Here is a 23,703-nt window from a genome sequence, read left to right on the forward strand (position 1 = left end):
GCTATGGTTGGGCACTTTTTTATAAAGTTCTAAATATATGTATTCAAACATTTATTTGCCTTGACTCAGGATGTTCAACATTTCCTTATTTCAGACAGTCAGTTTCATATTTGGGATAATGCATTTGAATATATCATTTTTATCTTACCTTAAAATTTGACTTTTTCCCTGTGGGCTGTTAGGCTCGCGGGGGCTGAAAATGCTTAATTTTATTGCGTCATTCTTGGCGCAAATTTTTTTTTCTATTTCCGGCGTCATACGTGTCGCCGGAAGTTGCGTCATTTTTGACGTTTTTCGCGCCAAAAATGTCGGCGTTCCGGATGTGGCGTCATTTTTGGCGCTAATAGCATTTAGGCGCCAAATAATGTGGGCGTCAATTTTGTCTCCACTTTATTTAAGTCTCATCTTTTGTTGCTTCTGGTTGCTAGAAGCTTGTTCACTGGCATTTTTTCCCATTCCTGAAACTGTCATTTAAGGAATTTGATCAATTTTGCTTTATATGTTGTTTTTTCTATTACATATTGCAAGATGTCCCAAGTTGCAACTGAGTCAGAAGATACTACTGGAAAATCGCTGCCTGGTGCTGGAACTACCAAAGCTAAGTGTATCTGCTGTAAACTTTTGGTAGTTGTTCCTCCAGCTGTTGTTTGTATTAAATGTCATGACAAACTTGTTAATGCAGAAAATATTTCCTTTAGTAAAGTACCATTACCTGTTGCAGTTCCATCAACATCTAATGTTCAGAGTGTTCCTGATAACATAAGAGATTTTGTTTCTGAATCCATTAAGAAGGCTATGTCTGTTATTCCTCCTTCTGGTAAACATAAAAAGTCTTTTAAAACTTCTCTTTATACAGATGAATTTTTAAATGAACATCATCATTCTGATTCTAATGATTCTTCTGATACAGAGGATTCTGTCTCAGAGGTTGATGCTTATAAATCGTCATATTTATTTAAAATGGAATTTATCCGTTCTTTACTTAAAGAAGTCCTAATTGCATTAGAAATTGAGGATTCTGGTCCTCTTGATACTAAATCTAAACGTTTAGACAAGGTCTTTAGATCTCCTGTGGTTATTCCAGAAGTTTTTCCTGTTCCTGGTGCTATTTCTGAAGTAATTTCCAGAGAATGGAATAATTTGGGTAATTCATTTACTCCTTCTAAACGTTTTAAGCAATTATATCCTGTACCGTCCGACAGATTAGAGTTTTGGGACAAAATCCCTAAAGTTGATGGGGCTATTTCTACCCTTGCTAAACGTACTACTATTCCTACGGCAGATGGTACTTCCTTTAAGGATCCTTTAGATAGGAAAATTGAATCCTTTCTAAGAAAAGCTTATCTGTGTTCAGGTAATCTTCTTAGACCTGCTATATCATTGGCTGATGTTGCTGCAGCTTCAACTTTTTGGTTGGAAACTTTATCGCAACAAGTAACAGATCATGATTCTCATAATATTATTATTCTTCTTCAACATGCTAATAATTTTATCTGTGATGCCATTTTTGATATTATCAGAGTTGATGTCAGGTTTATGTGTCTAGCTATTTTAGCTAGAAGAGCTTTATGGCTTAAAACTTGGAATGCTGATATGTCTTCTAAATCGACTCTACTTTCCCTTTCTTTCCAGGGTAATAAATTATTTGGTTCTCAGTTGGATTCTATTATGTCAACTGTTACTGGTGGGAAAGGAACTTTTTTACCACAGGATAAAAAATCTAAAGGTAAAAACAGGGCTAATAATCGTTTTCGTTCCTTTCGTTTCAACAAAGAACAAAAGCCTGATCCTTCATCCTCAGGAGCAGTTTCAGTTTGGAAACCATCTCCAGTCTGGAATAAATCCAAGCCTTCTAGAAAAGCAAAGCCAGCTTCTAAGTCCACATGAAGGTGCGGCCCTCATTCCAGCTCAGCTGGTAGGGGGCAGATTACGTTTTTTCAAAGAAATTTGGATCAATTCTGTTCACAATCTTTGGATTCAGAACATTGTTTCAGAAGGGTACAGAATTGGTTTCAAGATAAGACCTCCTGCAAAGAGATTTTTTCTTTCCCGTGTCCCAGTAAACCCAGTGAAAGCTCAAGCATTTCTGAAATGTGTTTCAGATCTAGAATTGGCTGGAGTAATTATGCCAGTTCCAGTTTTGGAACAGGGGCTGGGGTTTTATTCAAATCTCTTCATTGTACCCAAGAAGGAGAATTCCTTCAGACCAGTTCTGGATCTAAAAATATTGAATCGTTATGTAAGGATACCAACATTCAAAATGGTAACTGTAAGGACTATCTTGCCTCTTGTTCAGCAAGGGCATTATATGTCTACAATAGATTTACAGGATGCATATCTGCATATTCCGATTCATCCAGCTCACTATCAGTTCCTGAGATTCTCTTTCCTGGACAAGCATTACCAGTTTGTGGCTCTACCGTTTGGCCTAGCTACAGCTCCAAGAATTTTTACAAAGGTTCTCGGTGCCCTTCTGTCTGTAATCAGAGAACAGGGTATTGTGGTATTTCCTTATTTGGACGATATCTTGGTACTTGCTCAGTCTTCACATTTAGCAGAATCTCATACGAATCGACTTGTGTTGTTTCTTCAAGATCATGGTTGGAGGATCAATTCACTAAAAAGTTCATTGATTCCTCAGATAAGGGTAACCTTTTTAGGTTTCCAGATAGATTCAGTGTCCATGACTCTATCTTTGACAGACAAGAGACGTCTAAAATTGATTTCAGCTTGTCGAAACATTCAGTCACAATCATTCCCTTCGGTAGCCTTATGCATGGAAATTCTAGGTCTTATGACTGCTGCATCGGACGCGATCCCCTTTGCTCGTTTTCACATGCGACCTCTTCAGCTCTGTATGCTGAACCAATGGTGCAGGGATTACACAAAGATATCTCAATTAATATCTTTAAAACCGATTGTCCGACATTCTCTGACGTGGTGGACAGATCACCATCGTTTAATTCAGGGGGCTTCTTTTGTTCTTCCGACCTGGACTATAATCTCAACAGATGCAAGTCTTACAGGTTGGGGAGCTGTGTGGGGGTCTCTGACGGCACAAGGGGTTTGGGAATCTCAGGAGGTGAGATTACCGATCAATATTTTGGAACTCCGTGCAATTTTCAGAGCTCTTCAGTCTTGGCCTCTTCTGAAGAGAGAGTTGTTCATTTGTTTTCAGACAGACAATGTCACAACTGTGGCATACATCAATCATCAAGGAGGGACTCACAGTCCTCTGGCTATGAAAGAAGTATCTCGAATTCTGGTTTGGGCGGAATCCAGCTCCTGTCTAATCTCTGCGGTTCATATCCCAGGTATAGACAATTGGGAAGCGGATTATCTCAGTCGCCAAACGTTGCATCCGGGCGAATGGTCTCTTCACCCAGAGGTATTTCTTCAGATTGTTCAAATGTGGGAACTCCCAGAAATAGATCTGATGGCTTCTCATCTAAACAAGAAACTTCCCAGGTATCTGTCCAGATCCCGGGATCCTCAGGCGGAGGCAGTGGATGCATTATCACTTCCTTGGAAGTATCATCCTGCCTATATCTTTCCGCCTCTAGTTCTTCTTCCAAGAGTAATCTCCAAGGAATGCTCGTTTGTTCTGCTGGTAGCTCCAGCATGGCCTCACAGGTTTTGGTATGCAGATCTTGTCCGGATGGCCTCTTGCCAGCCGTGGACTCTTCCGTTAAGACCAGACCTTCTGTCGCAAGGTCCTTTCTTCCATCAGGATCTCAAATCCTTAAATTTAAAGGTATGGAGATTGAACGCTTGATCCTTGGTCAAAGAGGTTTCTCTGACTCCGTGATTAATACTATGTTACAGGCTCGTAAATCTGTATCTAGAGAGATATATTATAGAGTCTGGAAGACTTATATTTCTTGGTGTCTTTCTCATCATTTTTCCTGGCATTCTTTTAGAATTCCGAGAATTTTACAGTTTCTTCAGGATGGTTTAGATAAAGGTTTGTCCGCAAGTTCCTTGAAAGGACAAATCTCTGCTCTTTCTGTTCTTTTTCACAGAAAGATTGCTAATCTTCCTGATATTCATTGTTTTGTACAAGCTTTGGTTCGTATAAAGCCTGTCATTAAGTCTATTTCTCCTCCTTGGAGTTTGAATTTGGTTCTGAGGGCTCTTCAAGCTCCTCCTTTTGAACCCATGCATTCATTGGACATTAAATTACTTTCTTGGAAAGTTTTGTTCCTTTTGGCCATCTCTTCTGCCAGAAGAGTCTCTGAATTATCTGCTCTTTCTTGTGAGTCTCCTTTTCTGATTTTTCATCAGGATAAGGCGGTGTTGCGAACTTCTTTTGAATTTTTACCTAAGGATAAGGCATCTTGGTTGAAATCTTTAATTCATCATGCCTATGTCGAGTCGGGTAAAACTCCGCCTCAAAGGATTACAGCTCATTCTACTAGGTCAGTTTCTACTTCCTGGGCGTTTAGGAATGAAGCTTCGGTTGATCAGATTTGCAAAGCAGCAACTTGGTCCTCTTTGCATACTTTTACTAAATTCTACCATTTTGATGTGTTTTCTTCTTCTGAAGCAGTTTTTGGTAGAAAAGTACTCCAGGCAGCGGTTTCAGTTTGAATCTTCTGCTTATGTTTTCATTAAACTTTATTTTGGGTGTGGATTATTTTCAGCAGGAATTGGCTGTCTTTATTTTATCCCTCCCTCTCTAGTGACTCTTGCGTGGAAAGATCCACATCTTGGGTAGTCATTATCCCATACGTCACTAGCTCATGGACTCTTGCTAATTACATGAAAGAAAACATAATTTATGTAAGAACTTACCTGATAAATTCATTTCTTTCATATTAGCAAGAGTCCATGAGGCCCACCCTTTTTTTGTGGTGGTTATGATTTTTTTGTATAAAGCACAACTATTCCAATTCCTTATTTTATATGCTTTCGCACTTTTTTTATCACCCCACTTCTTGGCTATTCGTTAAACTGATTTGTGGGTGTGGTGAGGGGTGTATTTATAGGCATTTTGAGGTTTGGGAAACTTTGCCCCTCCTGGTAGGAATGTATATCTCATACGTCACTAGCTCATGGACTCTTGCTAATATGAAAGAAATGAATTTATCAGGTAAGTTCTTACATAAATTATGTTTTTCAGCATTGCGGTTACTTATGTCCACATTTTAGATTTTTTAGGGTTTTATTTATAGTTTTATAATTGTTGCTATTATCATATTTCTAGATTTAGGCCTGTGTTTTTTTTTTGTCGAGACATTACAAGCACTACCATATCACATATTATATTGGAACTGAGGAAGCGCCCCCTAAGGGCGTGGTGTGTCCACTGAGTACACACCACTCTCTCCATACATACTAGTATATATAAATATACATACAAAAGGTAAAGTTATAGTAGTAGGTAGTATATATAAATATACATACAAAAGGTATAGTTATAGTAATAGGTAGTATATATAAATATACATACAAAACGTAAAGTTATAGTAGTAGGTAGTATATATAAATATACATACAAAACGTAAAAGTTATAGTAGTAGGTAGTATATATAAATATTTATCTGCAGAAGTGTGGGACAGCTATGGGGGCAAAATTTGCCCCTTCATACGCCAACATCTTTATGGGTTGGTGGGAGCTGTCCCACATTTTTGCAGATAAAAATCCCTTCAGACATTTGATCTTCTTATACAGACGTTTTATCGATGATCTGTTGTTGGTGTGGAGAGGTAATGAACAATTGGCACATGATTTTGTAAACTGGCTAAATGCCAATGAGTTGGGCCTATGTTTTACCCACGAATTCCAAGAGGAGACCATCAATTTTCTGGATTTGAGTCTGAGGGGATTACCCAATGGTAAAATTGAGACAGGGATGTTCCGAAAGCCGATTTTGGGCAACACTCTTTTGAGTGCGAAAAGCTGTCACCCTAAGCATGTTCCTCATGCTATAGCCAACGGTCAGTTTATTCGCACCAAGAGGAATTGCACTAAAAATGTACATTATGAACAGGAAGCTTGTAACCTCAGTAAAAGACTTCTGGAAAGAGGTTACAAGAAAACTACTGTTGATAAAGCTAGATTGGAAGTGAGCAAACTGGATAGAAAGACATTGTTACAAGACAAGGATTTGAAAGGAAAAACAACCTTTGAGGGTGTCTCATTCACCACTACATATAGTGCTCAGTATAATGATGTCTGTGACATTATCCGAAAACATTTCAGAGTACTGATTGCAGATGAGCTATTGATTCCCACTGTAGAAAAAGGTATCAGGTGTGCTTATCGTAAGGCTAGAACACTAGGCAATATGATAGTTAAGAGGTGGTTAAATCCACTCAGGTTAAACACACTTGGTTACAACACAAGGGTATGTATAAGTGTGGTAGATCTAGATGCAAGCCTTGTGAGTATGTACTTTTTGGAGATACATTTAAATCTGAGGTTACACAAGAAGTTTTTGATATACGCAGCTGTTTGAATTGTACTTGCAACTTTGTAATATATCTCCTCACTTGTACATCATGTTTTTTGCAATATGTGGGACTCACAACCAGAGATGTTAACTCCCGTATTAGGGAACATCTCTCAGTCATACAAAAAGGTCGAGCAACAACACCTTTAGTACAACACTTTGCTCTTTCACATAATAAAATTACTGATACCTTAGCCTGGAACATTATTGAGAGAATTCCAGTAACAGGCAGGGGGGGAGACAGAAATAAACGACTTGAGCGACAGGATATGTTTTGGATATTACGTCTGAAGACCAGAGTTCCGACAGGATTAAATTCGGAATATGATCTTATTAATTTCTGGCAATGAGAATATTCCCTTCCCATTCAATAAATCATTTAACCAAAGATTATGCTGTTTTAGCTAGTCCTTCGAAATTAAGATTAAGGTATCTATGTTGATGTTTTATGCTAACTGTTGGGTTTTTAAGTTTTGCCCTTTAATATCATGCTTTATATTTACCGTTGATTATACCATTCTGTCTATGTATTATATAAATGTATTTTATGTCATAATTGATTCTATACAAATGAATTGGCAATAACAACAGTTTGGGTATTGCTTCAGGTGGCCTTAAAACTTTATTATAGTTTCCCAGTGAAAGTTGCTTTTCACTGTTTATGGCAAGTATTTCACTTAAAACCTCTAAAATCCATCTGCTGTTATGTTAATTTTTCTAACACTGTGTATTGTTTAGGAAATTGCAAGCTCAAGATGTATCTTTATTATGTTAATTTAGTGCCAATAGTTTATTACTATAGCCTATATAAGCACTGGTCACTCTAACTTAGTTAAGAGGGTGTATCTAAGTAAATTTTACTGTCTAACAATTAACCAATCAATTGTTTTTTATGCCTTTAAAAAGGTGCAGTGTATCTGATAGAACATGCTATGATTACGGCTCTCGCCGAAACGCGTAAGCCTATCTTATACACCACACCCTCTATGTGGTTCTGTGGACTTTGATGTCTTTTTAATGGATGCAAATAAAATCAAGTTTTCTCTTGTTAAGTGTATCCAGTCCACGGATCATCCATTACTTATGGGATATTAACTCCTCCCCAACAGGAAGTGCAAGAGGATTCACCCAGCAGAGCTGCTATATAGCTCCTCCCCTAACTGCCATTACCAGTCATTCTCTTGCACCCAACGACTAGATAGGATGTGTGAGAGGACTATGGTGATTATATTTAGTTTTATACCTTCAATCAAAAGTTTGTTATTTTATAATAGCACCGGAGTGTGTTATTCCTTCTCTGGTAGAATTTGAAGAAGAATCTACCTGAGTTTTTACTATGATTTTAGCCGGCGTAGTTAAGATCCTATTGCTGTTTCTCGGCCATCTGAGGAGAGGTAAACTTCAGATCAGGGGACAGCGGGCAGATTAATCTGCAAAGAGGTATGTAGCAGCTTATTATTTTCTGACAATGGAATTGATGAGAAAATTCTGCCATACCGATATAATGTAAACTCAGCCTTAAATGCAGTAGCAGCATCTGGTATCAGGCTGTCATGTATGTATATTTTATACTTCAGTATTCTGGGGAATGGCACTTCACTGGAATTATACTGTGTGCATAAGACTTTAGCCTAATTTGCAGGGACTGGCAACAGGCTCTTTAATAACACTTAATTTATGTTAAACGTTTTTTGCTGGCATGTAAAATCGTTTCATTTTCTGAGGTACTGGGTGAATAAAATGTTTTGGGCATTATTTTTTCCACTTGGCAGTTGTTTTATTTAATTTATGACAGTTTACTGATCTCTCTCACTGTTGTGTGTGAGGGGGAGGTCAAAAAATTCAGTCAGAAGCTCATTGTATTTCCTGCATGATCCGGTTCATCTCTACAGAACTCAGGGGTCTTCAAAACTTGTTTTGAGGGAGGTAATCATTCACAGCAGAGCTGTGAGATTGTAGTTGACTGTGATAAAAAAGTTTATTTCTGTAACTTTTTTTTTTTTTTTTTTTCTGCTATCAGGGTTAGTTATCCTTCGCTAATGGGAACAAGCCTTTGCTAAAATTGTGTTTTATACAAAGATTTGATGCTATAACCTTTCAGTTTATTAACTTTCAACTGTCATAACTCTTTCTGTGCTTCTTATAGGCACAGTACGTTTTCATATTATAGTAAATTACTTGAAAAGTATTTCCAAGTTGCTAGTTTATTTGCTAGTGTGTTAAACATGTCTGATTCAGAGGAAGACATCTGTGCTATATGTGCTAATGCCAAAGTGGAGCCCAATAGAAATTTATGTACTAACTGTATTGATGCTACTTTAAATAAAAGTCAATCTGTAAAAATTGAACACATTTCACCAAACAACGAGGGGAGAGTTATGCCGACTAACTCGCCTCACGTGTCAGTACCTGCATCTCCCGCTCGGGGGGTGCGTGATATTGTGGCGCCGAGTACATCTGGGCGGCCATTACAAATCACATTACAGGATATGGCTACTGTTATGTCTGAAGTTTTGGCTAAATTACCAGAACTAAGAGGTAAGCGTGATCACTCTGGGGTGAGAACAGAGTGCGCTGATAATGTTAGGGCCATGTCAGATACTGCGTCACAACTTGCAGAACATGAGGACGGAGAGCTTCATTCTGCGGCTGACGGTTCTGATCCAAACAGATTGGATTCAGATATTTCAAATTTTAAATTTAAGCTGGAAAACCTCCGTGTATTACTAGGGGAGGTGTTAGCGGCTCTGAATGATTGTAACACAGTTGCAATACCAGAAAAAATGTGTAGGTTGGATAAATATTTTGCGGTACCGTCGAGTACTGACGTTTTTCCTATACCTAAGAGACTTACTGAAATTGTTACTAAGGAGTGGGATAGACCCGGTGTGCCGTTCTCACCCCCTCCGATATTTAGAAAGATGTTTCCAATAGACACCACCACACGGGACTTATGGCAAACGATCCCTAAGGTGGAGGGAGCAGTTTCTACTTTAGCTAAGCGTACCACTATCCCGGTGGAGGATAGCTGTGCCTTTTCAGATCCAATGGATAAAAAGTTAGAGGGTTACCTTAAGAAAATGTTTGTTCAACAAGGTTTTATATTGCAACCCCTTGCATGCATTGCGCCTGTCACGGCTGCAGCAGCATTTTGGTTTGAGTCTCTGGAAGGGACACTTGAATCAGCTCCATTAGATGAGATTACACACAGGCTTAAAGCTCTTAAGTTAGCTAACTCATTTATTTCAGATGCCGTAGTACATTTAACTAAGCTTACGGCTAAGAATTCCGGATTCGCCATTCAGGCGCGCAGAGCACTGTGGCTAAAATCCTGGTCAGCTGACGTTACTTCTAAGTCTAAATTACTTAATATACCTTTCAAAGGGCAGACCTTATTCGGGCCCGGATTGAAAGAAATTATCGCTGACATTACAGGAGGTAAAGGCCATGCCCTGCCTCAAGACAGAGCCAAACCTAAGGCTAGACAATCTAATTTTCGTTCCTTTCGGAATTTCAAAGCAGGAGCAGCATCAACTTCCTCTGCTCCAAAACAAGAAGGATCTGTTGCTCGCTACAGACAAGGCTGGAGACCTAACCAGTCCTGGAACAAGGGCAAGCAGGCCAGGAAACCTGCTGGTGCCCCTAAAACAGCATGAATTGAGGGCCCCCGATCCGGGAACGGATCTAGTGGGGGGTAGACTTTCTCTCTTCGCCCAGGCTTGGGCAAGAGATGTCCAGGATCCCTGGGCGCTAGAGATAATATCTCAGGGATACCTTCTGGACTTCAAATACTCTCCCCCAAGAGAGAGATTTCATCTGTCAAGGTTGTCAACAAACCAAATAAAGAAAGAGGCGTTTCTACGCTGCGTACAAGAGCTTTTATTAATGGGAGTAATCCATCCAGTTCCACGGTCGGAACAGGGACAAGGGTTTTACTCAAATCTGTTTGTGGTTCCCAAAAAAGAGGGAACTTTCAGGCCAATCCTGGATTTAAAGATCCTAAACAAATTCCTAAGAGTTCCATCGTTCAAAATGGAGACTATTCGGACAATTTTACCCATGATCCAAAAGGGTCAGTACATGACCACAGTGGATTTAAAGGATGCTTACCTTCACATACCGATTCACAAAGATCATTACCGGTATCTAAGGTTTGCCTTTCTAGACAGGCATTACCATTCGGATTGGCTACGGCTCTGAGAATCTTCACAAAGGTTCTGGGTGCTCTTCTGGCGGTACTAAGACCGCGAGGAATTGCGGTAGCTCCGTACCTAGACGACATTCTGATACAAGCTTCAAGCTTTCAAACTGCCAAGTCTCATACAGAGTTAGTACTGGCATTTCTAAGGTCGCATGGATGGAAGGTGAACGAAAAGAAGAGTTCTCTCTTTCCACTCACAAGAGTTCCCTTCTTGGGGACTCTTATAGATTCTGTAGAAATGAAGATTTACCTGACAGAAGACAGGTTAACAAAGCTTCAAAATGCATGCCGTGTCCTTCATTCCATTCAACACCCATCAGTAGCTCAATGCATGGAGGTGATCGGCTTAATGGTAGCAGCAATGGACATAGTACCCTTTGCACGCCTACATCTCAGACCGCTGCAATTGTGCATGCTAAGTCAGTGGAATGGGGATTACTCAGACTTGTCCCCTACTCTGAATCTGGATCAAGAGACCAGAAATTCTCTTCTATGGTGGCTTTCTCGGCCACATCTGTCCAGGGGGATGCCATTCAGCAGGCCGGACTGGACAATTGTAACAACAGACGCCAGCCTACTAGGTTGGGGCGCTGTCTGGAATTCTCTGAAGGCTCAGGGACAATGGAATCAGGAGGAGAGTCTCCTACCAATAAACATTCTGGAATTGAGAGCAGTTCTCAATGCCCTTCTGGCTTGGCCCCAGTTAACATCTCGGGGGTTCATCAGGTTTCAGTCGGACAACATCACGACTGTAGCTTACATCAACCATCAGGGAGGGACAAGAAGCTCCCTAGCAATGATGGAAGTATCAAAGATAATTCGCTGGGCAGAGTCTCACTCTTGCCACCTGTCAGCAATCCACATCCCGGGAGTGGAGAACTGGGAGGCGGATTTCTTAAGTCGTCAGACTTTTCATCCGGGGGAGTGGGAACTTCATCCGGAGGTCTTTGCCCAAATACTTCGACGTTGGGGCAAACCAGAGATAGATCTCATGGCGTCTCGACAGAACGCCAAGCTTCCTCGTTCCGGGTCCAGATCCAGGGATCCGGGAGCGGTTCTGATAGATGCTTTGACAGCACCTTGGACCTTCGGGATGGCTTATGTGTTTCCACCCTTCCCGATGCTTCCTCGATTGATTGCCAGAATCAAACAGGAGAGAGCATCAGTGATTCTAATAGCGCCTGCATGGCCACGCAGGACTTGGTATGCAGATCTAGTGGACATGTCATCCTGTCCACCTTGGTCGCTACCTCTGAAACAGGACCATCGGATCCAGGGTCCCTTCAAACATCAAAATCTAATTTCTCTGAAGCTGACTGCTTGGAAATTGAACGCTTGATTTTATCAAAACGCGGTTTTTCTGAGTCAGTTATTGATACCTTAATACAGGCTAGGAAGCCTGTTACCAGAAAGATTTACCATAAGATATGGCGCAAATACTTATATTGGTGCGAATCCAAGAGTTACTCATGGAGTAAGGTTAGGATTCCGAGGATATTGTCTTTTCTACAAGAAGGTTTAGAAAAGGGTTTATCCGCTAGTTCCTTAAAGGGACAGATTTCAGCTCTGTCCATTCTTTTACACAAACGTCTGTCAGAAGTTCCGGACGTTCAAGCTTTTTGTCAGGCTTTAGCTAGGATCAAGCCTGTGTTTAAAACTGTTGCTCCACCATGGAGTTTGAACTTAGTTCTTAATGTTTTACAGGGGGTTCCGTTTGAACCCCTTCATTCCATTGATATCAAGTTGTTATCTTGGAAAGTTCTGTTTTTAATGGCGATTTCCTCGGCTCGAAGAGTCTCTGAGTTATCTGCCTTACATTGTGATTCTCCTTATCTGATTTTTCATTCAGACAAGGTAGTTCTGCGTACTAAACCTGGGTTCCTACCTAAGGTGGTCACTAACAGGAATATCAATCAAGAGATTGTGGTTCCATCTTTGTGTCCTAATCCTTCTTCGAAAAAGGAACGTCTGCTACACAATCTAGATGTAGTCCGTGCCCTGAAATTTTATCTACAGGCAACTAAGGATTTTCGACAAACGTCTTCCCTGTTTGTCGTTTATTCTGGTCAGAGGAGAGGTCAAAAAGCTTCGGCTACCTCTCTCTCCTTTTGGCTTCGTAGCATAATACGGTTAGCCTATGAGACTGCTGGACAGCAGCCTCCTGAAAGAATTACAGCACATTCTACTAGAGCTGTGGCTTCCACTTGGGCCTTTAAGAATGAGGCTTCTGTTGAACAGATTTGCAAGGCTGCAACTTGGTCTTCTCTTCATACTTTTTCCAAATTTTACAAATTTGACACTTTTGCTTCTTCGGAGGCTGTTTTTGGGAGAAAGGTTCTTCAGGCAGTGGTTCCTTCCGTATAAAGAGCCTGCCTGTCCCTCCCGTCATCCGTGTACTTTAGCTTTGGTATTGGTATCCCATAAGTAATGGATGATCCGTGGACTGGATACACTTAACAAGAGAAAACATAATTTATGCTTACCTGATAAATTTATTTCTCTTGTAGTGTATCCAGTCCACGGCCCACCCTGTCACTTTAAGGCAGGTAATTTTTCCATTAAACTACAGTCACCACTGCACCCTATGGTTTTCCTTTCTCTGCATGTTTTCGGTCGAATGACTGGTAATGGCAGTTAGGGGAGGAGCTATATAGCAGCTCTGCTGGGTGAATCCTCTTGCACTTCCTGTTGGGGAGGAGTTAATATCCCATAAGTAATGGATGATCCGTGGACTGGATACACTACAAGAGAAATAAATTTATCAGGTAAGCATAAATTATGTTTTAATCTACCTCGGATGGATCAACTTTGCCTTTTTTGTTGCTGAGTATATATAAAAATACATACAAAACATTGTTATTGTTGTAGGTAGTGTGTGTGTGTGTGTGTGTGTGTATATATATATATATATATATATATATATGTGCATATCTGTGTGTGTGTATGTATGTATGTGTGTGTGTGTGTATATATATATATATATATATATATATATATATATATATATAGTAGACAATTTCCAGTTCAGCCCACCGATAGCCAACTCGCCTGGGTGCAATGATATAGCATCAAATAGAAAACAAGAGAATGCACTCTCAGGACTTTTTAAAAAAAAAAACAATTTAATGGAACATTTTCGGGGTGATGCTGATGAAGGGGTGATGCTGATGTTGATGAAGGGGTTGTGAACCCCGAAAACGTTCCATTAAATTGTTTTTTTTTTTTAAAAGTCCTGAGAGTGCATTCTCTTGTTTTATATATATATATATATATATATATATATATATATATATATATATATATATGTATATATATATATATATATATATATATATATGTGTGTGTGTGTATATGTGTATATATATATATATATATATATATATATATATATATAAATAAAACACAGAAATAGATGTCAGTCTCAAAGTGGACTGGGTACACATCCTATGACACTGCAAAACTCACAGCCCTGGGTTCTCACAGATACAGCTTTCAGGGACTCAGGCAGTTAATCCCAGACAAGCATGGGTGCAAAGTTCATAGGGAAAATACAAAAGAAAATTATTAGCACATAGAAAGTCTGACACTCTCTTGCAAGCACACAGCTATCATCATTTGCCCAAATACTGTAACTAACTCTTCTTTTAATCTAGCTAGTGCTAGATTTCCTCAAGAACAGAACAAAAGTGTAGCATATATATATATATATCAAGAACAGAAGTGTAGCATATATATATATATATATATATATATATATATATCAAGAACAGAAGTGTAGCATATATATATTATATATATATATATATATATATGTATAGATAGATAGATACATATATATAAACATTTAATATATGTGATAGAAAATATTGATGTGTAAAGTTTTGACAAATGGACACTGCAGATTTCTGGTATTTCTATAACCCAGGTTAGCTGCTGGCGCAGGACAGTTTTTAAAGGGACATAATAAAACAAAAAAGATTATTTTCATGATTCAGATAGAACATATAATTTTCCAATGTTTTTCTAGTATCATATTTTTTTTAATTTTCTTGTTATCCTTTGTTGAAAAACAGGAAGGTAAGTTCAGGAGTGTGCACTTGTCTGGAGCACTATATGGCAGCACAATGTAGAGCTACAGACACCTACCTATGTATCTCTTCAACAAAGAATACCATGGGAATGAAGCAAATCTGACAATAGAAGTAAATTGGAAACTTTTTTTAATGTTATGCTCTGTCTGAATCACTAGATCATTTTTCTTCTATAAGGTACGACGAGTCCGCGGATTCATCCTTTACTTGTGGGATATAGTCCTCCTGCTAACAGGAAGTGGCAAAGAGCACCACAGCAGAGCTGTCTATATAGCTCCTCCCTTAGCTCCACCCCCAGTCATTCTCTTTGCCTACTCTAAGTACTAGGAAGGGTAAAGTGAAAGAGATGATAAAATATTAGTTTTTAATTTCTTCAAGCAAGAGTTTTTCGTTTTAAATGGTACCGGAGTGTGCTATTTACTCTCAGGCAGCAGATGGATGAAGACTTCTGCCTGGAGGATAATGATCTTATCATTTGTAACTAAGATCCAGTACAGTTCCCACAGAGGCTGAGGGGTGCAGTGTAAGGAACGTTTTCATGCTATATAGCAGTGAGGTATGTTCAGTCATTTTTTCTGGAGAGACTGTGTATTTCAGAAAGGTTGACAGTATCCCCATGAGGGTAAGGGTAAGCAGTAATCCTAAGAGCTATAGACAGGCATTACTAAGCTTGCATAAGGGGCTAATTAAAAAATGGTTGACACTGAGATTTGAATGTTTGTGGGCAAATGTTTTTATGAACTGGGAGTGCTGTTAACGTTTTTTGGGCAATAACCTTTTTTGGGCAAACTTTATTGAGGGTACACTTGGCTTATTTTTGGGTCTCAGAACCCACATGGCTAGTTTAAAACCGCTCTGGTGCGGTTCTTTAAGGCTGTAGAGACATCGAGTGAGATGGGTGGGACCTATTTTCGCGCCTCAGATGCGCAGTTGTTTTCTCTCAGCAAGCAGCAAGCTCCAACTCCTGAGGGCCCTTATAGATGTTTTGGGCCAAATCGAAGCTTTAACCCCATATTTACCATCCCTGAGGGCAGGTAGCGCTACAGCAGGGCTGTGGCAAGGTGCTGGGGGTGTTTTTTCCGGATTTAGGCCTTATTTCAATCCGGTTTGCACATTAAAGGGTTAAATGTTAATTTTTCTTGTGGGGCAAACTTAACTACATATATTGAGTCTGCTATAAAAATGTGAAAAATTTGGTGACTTTTAAAGCAGTTTTGCAGAACGTGTATGCTTTTTTTCTCTTAAAGGCACAGTACCTTTTTTTAAGATTGTTAAATTTTTCACTAAATAAAGTGTTTTCATGCTTGTTTGTAGTCATTACTAGCCTGTTCAACATGTCTGACATTGAGGAAAGTCAATGTTCAATATGTTTAGAAGCCATTGTGGAACCCCCACTTAGAATGTGTCCCTCATGCACTGAAAGGTCAATAAATTGTAAAGAACATATTTTAGCTACTAAAGGTATGTAGCAGGATGATTCTTAGTCAGAAGGGAATCAGGTTTTGCCATCTAATTCTCCCCAAGTGTCACAACCATTAACGCCCGCACAAGTGACGCCAAATACTTCTAGTGCGTCTAATTCTTTCACCCTGCAAGATATGGCCGAAGTTATGAATACTACCCTCACAGAGGTTTTATCTAAGCTGCCTGGGTTGCAGGGGAAGCGCAGTAGGTCTGGTGTGAGAGTAAATGCTGAGCCCTCTGATGCTTTATTAGCCATATCCGATGTACCCTCACAATGTTCTGAGTTGGGGGTGAGGGATTTGCTGTTTGAGGGAGAGATTTCTGATTCAGGAAAGATGTTCCCTCAGACAGACTCAGATATGACGGCTTTTAAATTTAAACTAGAACACCTCTGCTTATTGCTCAGGGAGGTTTTAGCGACTCTGGATGATTGTGACCCTATTGTAGTTCCAGAGAAATTGTGTAAAATGGACAGATTTCTAGAGGTTCCTGCCTACACTGATGTTTTTCCGGTCCCTAAGAGGATTTCGGACATTGTTACTAAGGAGAGGGATAGACCAGGTATTCCGTTCGCTCCCCCTCCTACTTTTAAGAAAATGTTTCCCATATCAGACACCATGCGGGACTCGTGGCAGATGGTCCCTAAGGTGGAGGGAGCTATTTCTACCCTGGCTAAGCATACAACTATACCTATTGAGGACAGTTGTGCTTTCAAAGATCCTATGGAAAAAAATTAGAGGGTCTCCTAAAGAAAATATTTGTTCATCAGGGTTTTCTTCTCCAACCTATTGCGTGCATTGTTCCTGTAACTACTGCAGCTTCTTTTGGGTTCGAGGCTTTTGAGGAGGCTCTTCAGGTTGAGACCCCATTAGATGATATTCTGGATAGAATTAGGGCCCTCAAGCTAGCTAATTCTTTCATTACAGATTCCGCTTTTCAACTGGCTAAATTAGCGGCAAAGAACTCAGGTTTTGCCATTTTAGCGCGTAGAGCGTTATGGCTTAAGTCCTGGTCTGCTGATGTGTCATCAAAATCTAAGCTTTTAGCCATTCTTTTCAAGGGTAATACCCTTTTTCGGGCCTGAACTGAAAGAGGTCATTTCAGACATCACTGGAGGGCAAGGCCATGCCCTTCCTCAGGATAAGACAAATAAGATGAGGACCAAACAAAATCATTTTCGTTCCTTTCGAAACTTCAAAGGTGGTCCCTCTACCTCTTCCCCTGCTGCAAAGCAAGAGGGGAATTTCGCTCAATCCAAGTCAGTCTGGAGACCTAACCAGACTTGGAACAAGGGTAAACAGGCCAAGAAGCCTGCTGCTGCCACCAAGACAGCATGAAGGGGTAGCCCCCGATCCGGGACCGGATCTAGTAGGGGGCAGACTTTCTCTCTTTGCTCAGGCTTGGGCAAGAGACGTTCAGGACTCCTGGGCTTTAGAAATCGTAACCCAGGGGTATCTTCTCGATTTCAAAGATTCTCCTCCAAGGGGGAGATTCCATCTTTCTCATTTGTCTGTAAACCAGACAAAAGAGAGAGGCGTTCTTACACTGTGTAGAAGACCTGTATACCATGGGAGTGATCTGCCCAGTTCCGAAAACAGAACAGGGGCAGGGGTTCTACTCCAATCTGTTTGTAGTTCCCAAAAAAGAGGGAATTTTCAGACCAATTTTAGATCTCAAGATCCTAAACAAATTCCTCAGAGTCCCATCCTTCAAGATGGCGACCATTCGGACTATTTTACCAATGATCCAGGAGGGTCAATATATGACCACTGTGGACTGCGTATCTACACATCCCTATCCACAAAGATCATCACCAGTTCCTCAGGTTCGCCTTTCTGGACAAGCATTACCAGTTTGTGGCTCTTCCTTTTCGGGTTGGCCACAGCTCCCAGAATTTTCACAAAGGTGCTAGGGTCCCTTCTGGCGGTTCTAAGGCCGCGGGGCATAGCAGTGGCGCCTTATCTGGACGATATCTTAATTCAGGCGTCGACTTACCAACTAGCCAAGTCTCACACGGACATCGTGTTGGCTTTTCTAAGATCTCACGGGTGGAAGGTGATCGTAAAAAAGAGTTCACTTATCCTTCTCACAAGAGTTCCATTCCTAGGAACTCTGATAGATTCGGTGGACATGAAAATTTTTCTGACGGTGGTCAGGAAATCAAAGATTTTAACCACCTCCCGAGCTCTTCATTCCATTCCTCGGCCGTCAGTGGCTCAGTGTATGGAGGTAATCGGACTAATGGTAGTGGCAATGGACATAGTTCCGTTTGCTCGCTTGCATCTCAGACCACTGCAACTATGCATGCTCGAACAGTGGAATGGGGATTATGCAGATTTATCTCCTCAGATAAATCTGGATCCAGAGAACACAGACTCTCTTCTTTCGTGGTTGTCACAGGATCATCTGTCCCTGGGAATGTGTTTCCGCAGGCCAGCACAGGGTTTGTGGTCTCAGGAGGAGGCTCTCCTCCCGATAAATATTCTAGAACTGTGAGCGATATTCAGCGCACTTCAGGAGTGGCCTCATCTGTTTTCGGCTAGATTCATAAGATTCCAGTCGGACAATATCACGACTGTAGCATATATCAATCATCAGGGGGGAACAAAGAGTTCTCTAGCGATGATAGAGGTTACCAAAATAATTAGATGGGCAGAGACTCACTCTTGCCATCTATCAGCAATCTATATCCCAGGAGTGGAGAACTGGGAAGCGGATTTTCTAAGTCGTCAGACTTTTCATCCGGGGGAGTGGGAACTCCATCCGGAGGTGTTTGCACAATTGATTCAGCAATGGGGCACACCAGAATTGGATCTGATGGCGTCTCGTCAGAACGCCAAACTTCCTTGTTACGGGTCCAGGTCAAGGGATCCTCAGGCAGTACTGATAGATGCTCTAGCAGTACCCTGGTCGTTCAACCTGGCTTATGTGTTTCCACCATTTCCTCTCCTTCCTCGTTTGATTGCCAGAATCAAACAGGAGAGAGCTTTGTTGATCTTGATAGCACCTGCGTGGCCACGCAGGACTTGGTATGCAGACCTGGTGTACATGTCATCTCTTCCACCATGGACTCTGCCACTGAGACAGGACCTTCTGATTCAAGGTCCGTTCCAGCATCCAAATCTAGTTTCTCTGCGGCTGACTGCTTGGAGATTGAACGCTTGATTTTATCCAAGCGGGGTTTCTCTGAGTCTGTCATAGATACCTTGATTCAGGCTCGAAAGCCTGTCACTAGGAAAATTTATCATAAGATATGGCGTAAATATCTTTATTGGTGCGAATCCAAAGGCTACTCATGGAGTAAGATCAGGATTCCTAGGATTTTGTCCTTTCTCCAAGAAGGATTGGAGAAAGGGCTATCAGCTAGTTCCTTAAAGGGACAGATATCTGCTTTATCAATTCTACTGGACAAGCGTCTGGCAGATGTTCCAGACGTTCAGTCATTCTGTCAGGCTTTAGTTAGAATCAAGCCTGTGTTTAAACCTGTTGCTCCGCCATGGATTTTGAATTTAGTTCTTAAAAGTTCTCCAAGGGGTTCCGTTTGAACCTATGCATTCCATAGATATTAAGCTTCTATCTTGGAAAGTTCTGTTTTTAGTTGCTATCTCTTCGGCTCGAAGAGTTTCTGAACTATCTGCATTGCAATGCGACTCGCCTTATCTTGTTTTCCATGCTGATAAGGTAGTTTTGCGTACCAAACCTGGATTCCTTCCTAAGGTTGTTACTAATAGGAATATCAATCAGGAAATTGTTGTTCCTTCTCTGTGTCCTAATCCTTCCTCTAAGAAGGAGCGTCTGTTGCACAACTTGGATGTGGTTCGTGCTTTGAAGTTTTACTTGCAAGCAACCAAAGATTTCCGTCAAACATCTTCTTTGTTTGTTGTCTATTCTGGAAAACGTAGAGGTCAAAAAGCTACGGCTACCTCTCTTTCTTTTTGGCTGAAAAGCATCATCCGTTTGGCATCCGAGTCTGCTGGACAGCAGCCTCCGGAAAGGATTACAGCTCACTCTACTAGAGCGGTGGCTTCTACATGGGCTTTTAAAAATGATGCTTCTGTTGAACAGATTTGTAAGGCTGCGACTTGGTCTTCGCTTCATACCTTTGTCAAATTTTCCAAATTTTTATACTTTTGCTTCTTCGGAGGTTATTTTTGGGAGAAATGTTCTTCAAGCAGTGGTGCCTTCTGTTTAACCATCGGTCTTGTCTTTCCCGTTCATCCGTGTCCTGTTAACTTTGGTATTGTATCACTGCACAACCAACGACATGTACAATCTGTATAACAGTGTAAATTTTCTGTCCTCTCAAAATAACTCAACACACAGCCATTAATGTCTAAACCGTTGGCAACAAAAGTGAGTACACCCCTAAGTGGAAATGTCCAAATTGGGCCCAAAGTGTCAATATTTTGTATGGCCACCATTATTTTTCAGCACTGCCTTAACCCTCTTGGGCATGGAGTTCACCAGAGCTTCACAGGTTGCCACTGGAGTCCTCTTCCACTCCTCCATGACGACATCACGGAGCTGGTGGATGTTAGAGACCTTGTGCTTCCCCACCTTCCGTTTGAGGATGCTCCACAGATGCTCAATAGGGTTTAGGTCTGGAGACATGCTTGGCCAGTCCATCACCTTTACCCTCAGCTTCTTTAGCAAGGCAGTGGTCGTCTTGGAGGTATGTTTGGGGTCGTTATCATGTTGGAATACTGCCCTGTGGCCCAGTCTCTGAAGGGAGTGGATCATGCTCTGATTCAGTATGTCACAGTACATGTTAGCATTCATGGTTCCCTCAATGAACTGTAGCTCCCTAGTGCCGGCAGCACTCATGCAGGCCCAGAAGATGACACTCCAACCACCATGCTTGTCTGTTGGCAAGACACACTTGTCTTTGTACTCCTCACCTGGTTGCTGCCACACGCTTCACACCATCTGAACCAAATAAGTTTGTCTTGGTCTAATCGGAACACTGGACATGGTTTCAGCAATCTATGTCCTTAGTCTGCCTGTCTTCAGCAAACTGTTTGTGGGCTTTCTTGTGCATCATCTTTAGAAGAGGCTTCCTTCTGGGACGACAGCCATGGAGACAAATTTGATGCAGTGTGCGGCGTATGGTCTGACCCCCTCCCCCTTCAACCTCTGCAGCAATGCTGGCAGCACTCCTACGTCTATTTCCCAAAGACGACCTATGGATATGACGCTGAGCCTGTGCACTCAACTTCTTTGGTCGACCATGGCGAGGCCTGTTCTGAGTGGAACCTGTCCTATGAAACCGCTGTATGGTCTTGCCCACTGTGCTGCAGCTCAGTTTCAGGGTTTTGGCAATCTTCTTATAGCCTAGGCCATCTTTATGTAGTGCAGCAATTCTTTTTTTCAGATCCGCAGAGAGTTATTTGCCATGAGGTGCCATGTTGAACTTCCAGTGACCAGTATGAGAGTGTGTGAGAGCGATAACACCAAATTTGGCACACCTGCTCCCCATTCACACCTGAGACCTTGTAACACTAACGAGTCACATGACACCGGGAGGGAAAATGGCTAATTGGGCCCAATTTGGACATTTCCACTTAGGGATGTACTCACTTTTGTTGCCAATGGTTTAGACATTAATGGCTGTGTGTTGAGTTATTTTGAGGGGGCAGCAAATTTACACTGTTATACAGACTGTACACACTACTTGAAAGTGTAATTTCTTCAGTGTTGTCACATGAAAAGATATAATAAAATATTTTCCAAAATGTGAGGGGTGTACTCACTGTTGTGAGATACTGTGTGTGTATATATATAAAAAATGTAGAGAAAATAACTCATTGTGTAAACCATTTACAAATCTAGACAAGTCAGAAGAAGGTTAAAGCAAGTCTTCTGACTTGTCTAGATTTGTAAATGGTTTACACAATGAGTTATTTTCTCTACATTTTGGATTTAGTGGAGGATTTTATACTCAGTTTTTGCCTCCCCATATTTTAAATTGCTGGAGTCCACGTCTGGTTTCCCCCATCACCCATAGGGAGACTTCCCTACGGTCATATTAATTTGCATACAAAGAGAGAAGCGCTGTTGAACTTCCAGTGACCAGTATGAGAGTGTGTGAGAGCGATAACACCAAATTCAACACACCTACTTGCGCCCAATTTGGACATTTCCACTTATATTGTAGCTAAGTTTCATTTATTCAGTGTTGTCACATGAAACGATATAATAAAATATTTACAAAAATGTGAGGGGTGTACTAACTTTTGTGAGATACTGTGTGTGTGTATATATATATATGTGTATATATATATATATATACATATATACACTGTATGTATGTGTATATATATATATAAATATATATATATATATATATAAATAAAGTGAGTTCTGCTCTGCCTTAACACTGTATAAACACAATAAACATGAAAGGATACACTTAGTTTAAAAAAAGGCTGAAATCAGAACATACAATTAGTCTCTGAAGTGTCAGCTGTTACGTAGGAAAGAAGCATGGGGGATTAATATATATAAAATTGAAAGCCATATACGCAAAACAGCAGGGGAAGCCAGCAGGTGCCGGAGTATTACAGCGTGGGCACAGTTCTGGAGAACACATGTCCTAACAACGCTCATGCAGGAGATACATAAGTTAGGGCATGTGGTTTGTGACACATGACATAAGCTAATTGTGTCACCCCCTCACCTTCTGTGCTTGCAGCTCTCTTCAATGCTAATCTGTTTTAACCCCTTGCAGGTACCAGTTGGTCAAGCTTTACAGCTTCATACTGGGCGGCCATCTTGGAGCATACGTATTCTCACACCCTGTTAGACAAAAGGTGAATATTTACAGATCAGTAATGCTGACGTCTTTTTCACACCTGTATCATGCGCTTCAGATTAGCTCACACAAAACAGACCAGGAGCATTACATATTGCCTTTTTATGCACAGTTTAAAAGTTACATGATGTATATAAATACCACATGACTGAAACAGAGCAATGCAGCCACTCCCGCTTTGTATCATACGCACTAAACCGAAGTGCACAATAGAGCTGTCAAAAATCCAGCAATGTCACGGATATGTTAATGTGCACAGCTTCTGTCACTGGGTGCAAGAATACCTGATGTTCAAGATGGCATCCAGTATAAAGATGTGAAACTTGACCAACCAACACCATTAAGGGATAAAATAAGAGACAATAACATGGCGAATACTAACTGTGCTATTGTAGTTGTGGCAGCACATAGCTTAAGTCCCATTTGAAATAGTAAATCTAAACGCATAACAAAGCAGTTTAAAAATATTTGCAAACCATAGATGTGAAAGCTGTTTTTTTGTTTTTTTTAAAGAAATTTGCTGAACAAATATTAAAAAAAAATAGGAAGATTTATGCATATACTTTATTATGCTGCCTGCCCATGGCCAAAACATTTATTTTTCCGCTTTTATGCAGAAACCGGCATGGCCAATGAGAAGCCGTGCCGCACGGCTCATTAGAAATAATGGTTGCGCATTCC

General features: G+C 40.8%; 1 protein-coding gene across 1 annotated transcript in view; it reads left to right on the forward strand.

Annotated features, from left to right (window-relative positions):
• Positions 1–23,703, forward strand: part of EEFSEC (eukaryotic elongation factor, selenocysteine-tRNA specific) — a 439,817-nt gene that overhangs the window by 119,065 nt on the left and 297,049 nt on the right. The window lies entirely within an intron of this gene.

This window comes from Bombina bombina, chromosome 7 (assembly GCF_027579735.1).
Source record: "Bombina bombina isolate aBomBom1 chromosome 7, aBomBom1.pri, whole genome shotgun sequence".
In the NCBI taxonomy this organism is placed as follows: domain Eukaryota; kingdom Metazoa; phylum Chordata; class Amphibia; order Anura; family Bombinatoridae; genus Bombina; species Bombina bombina.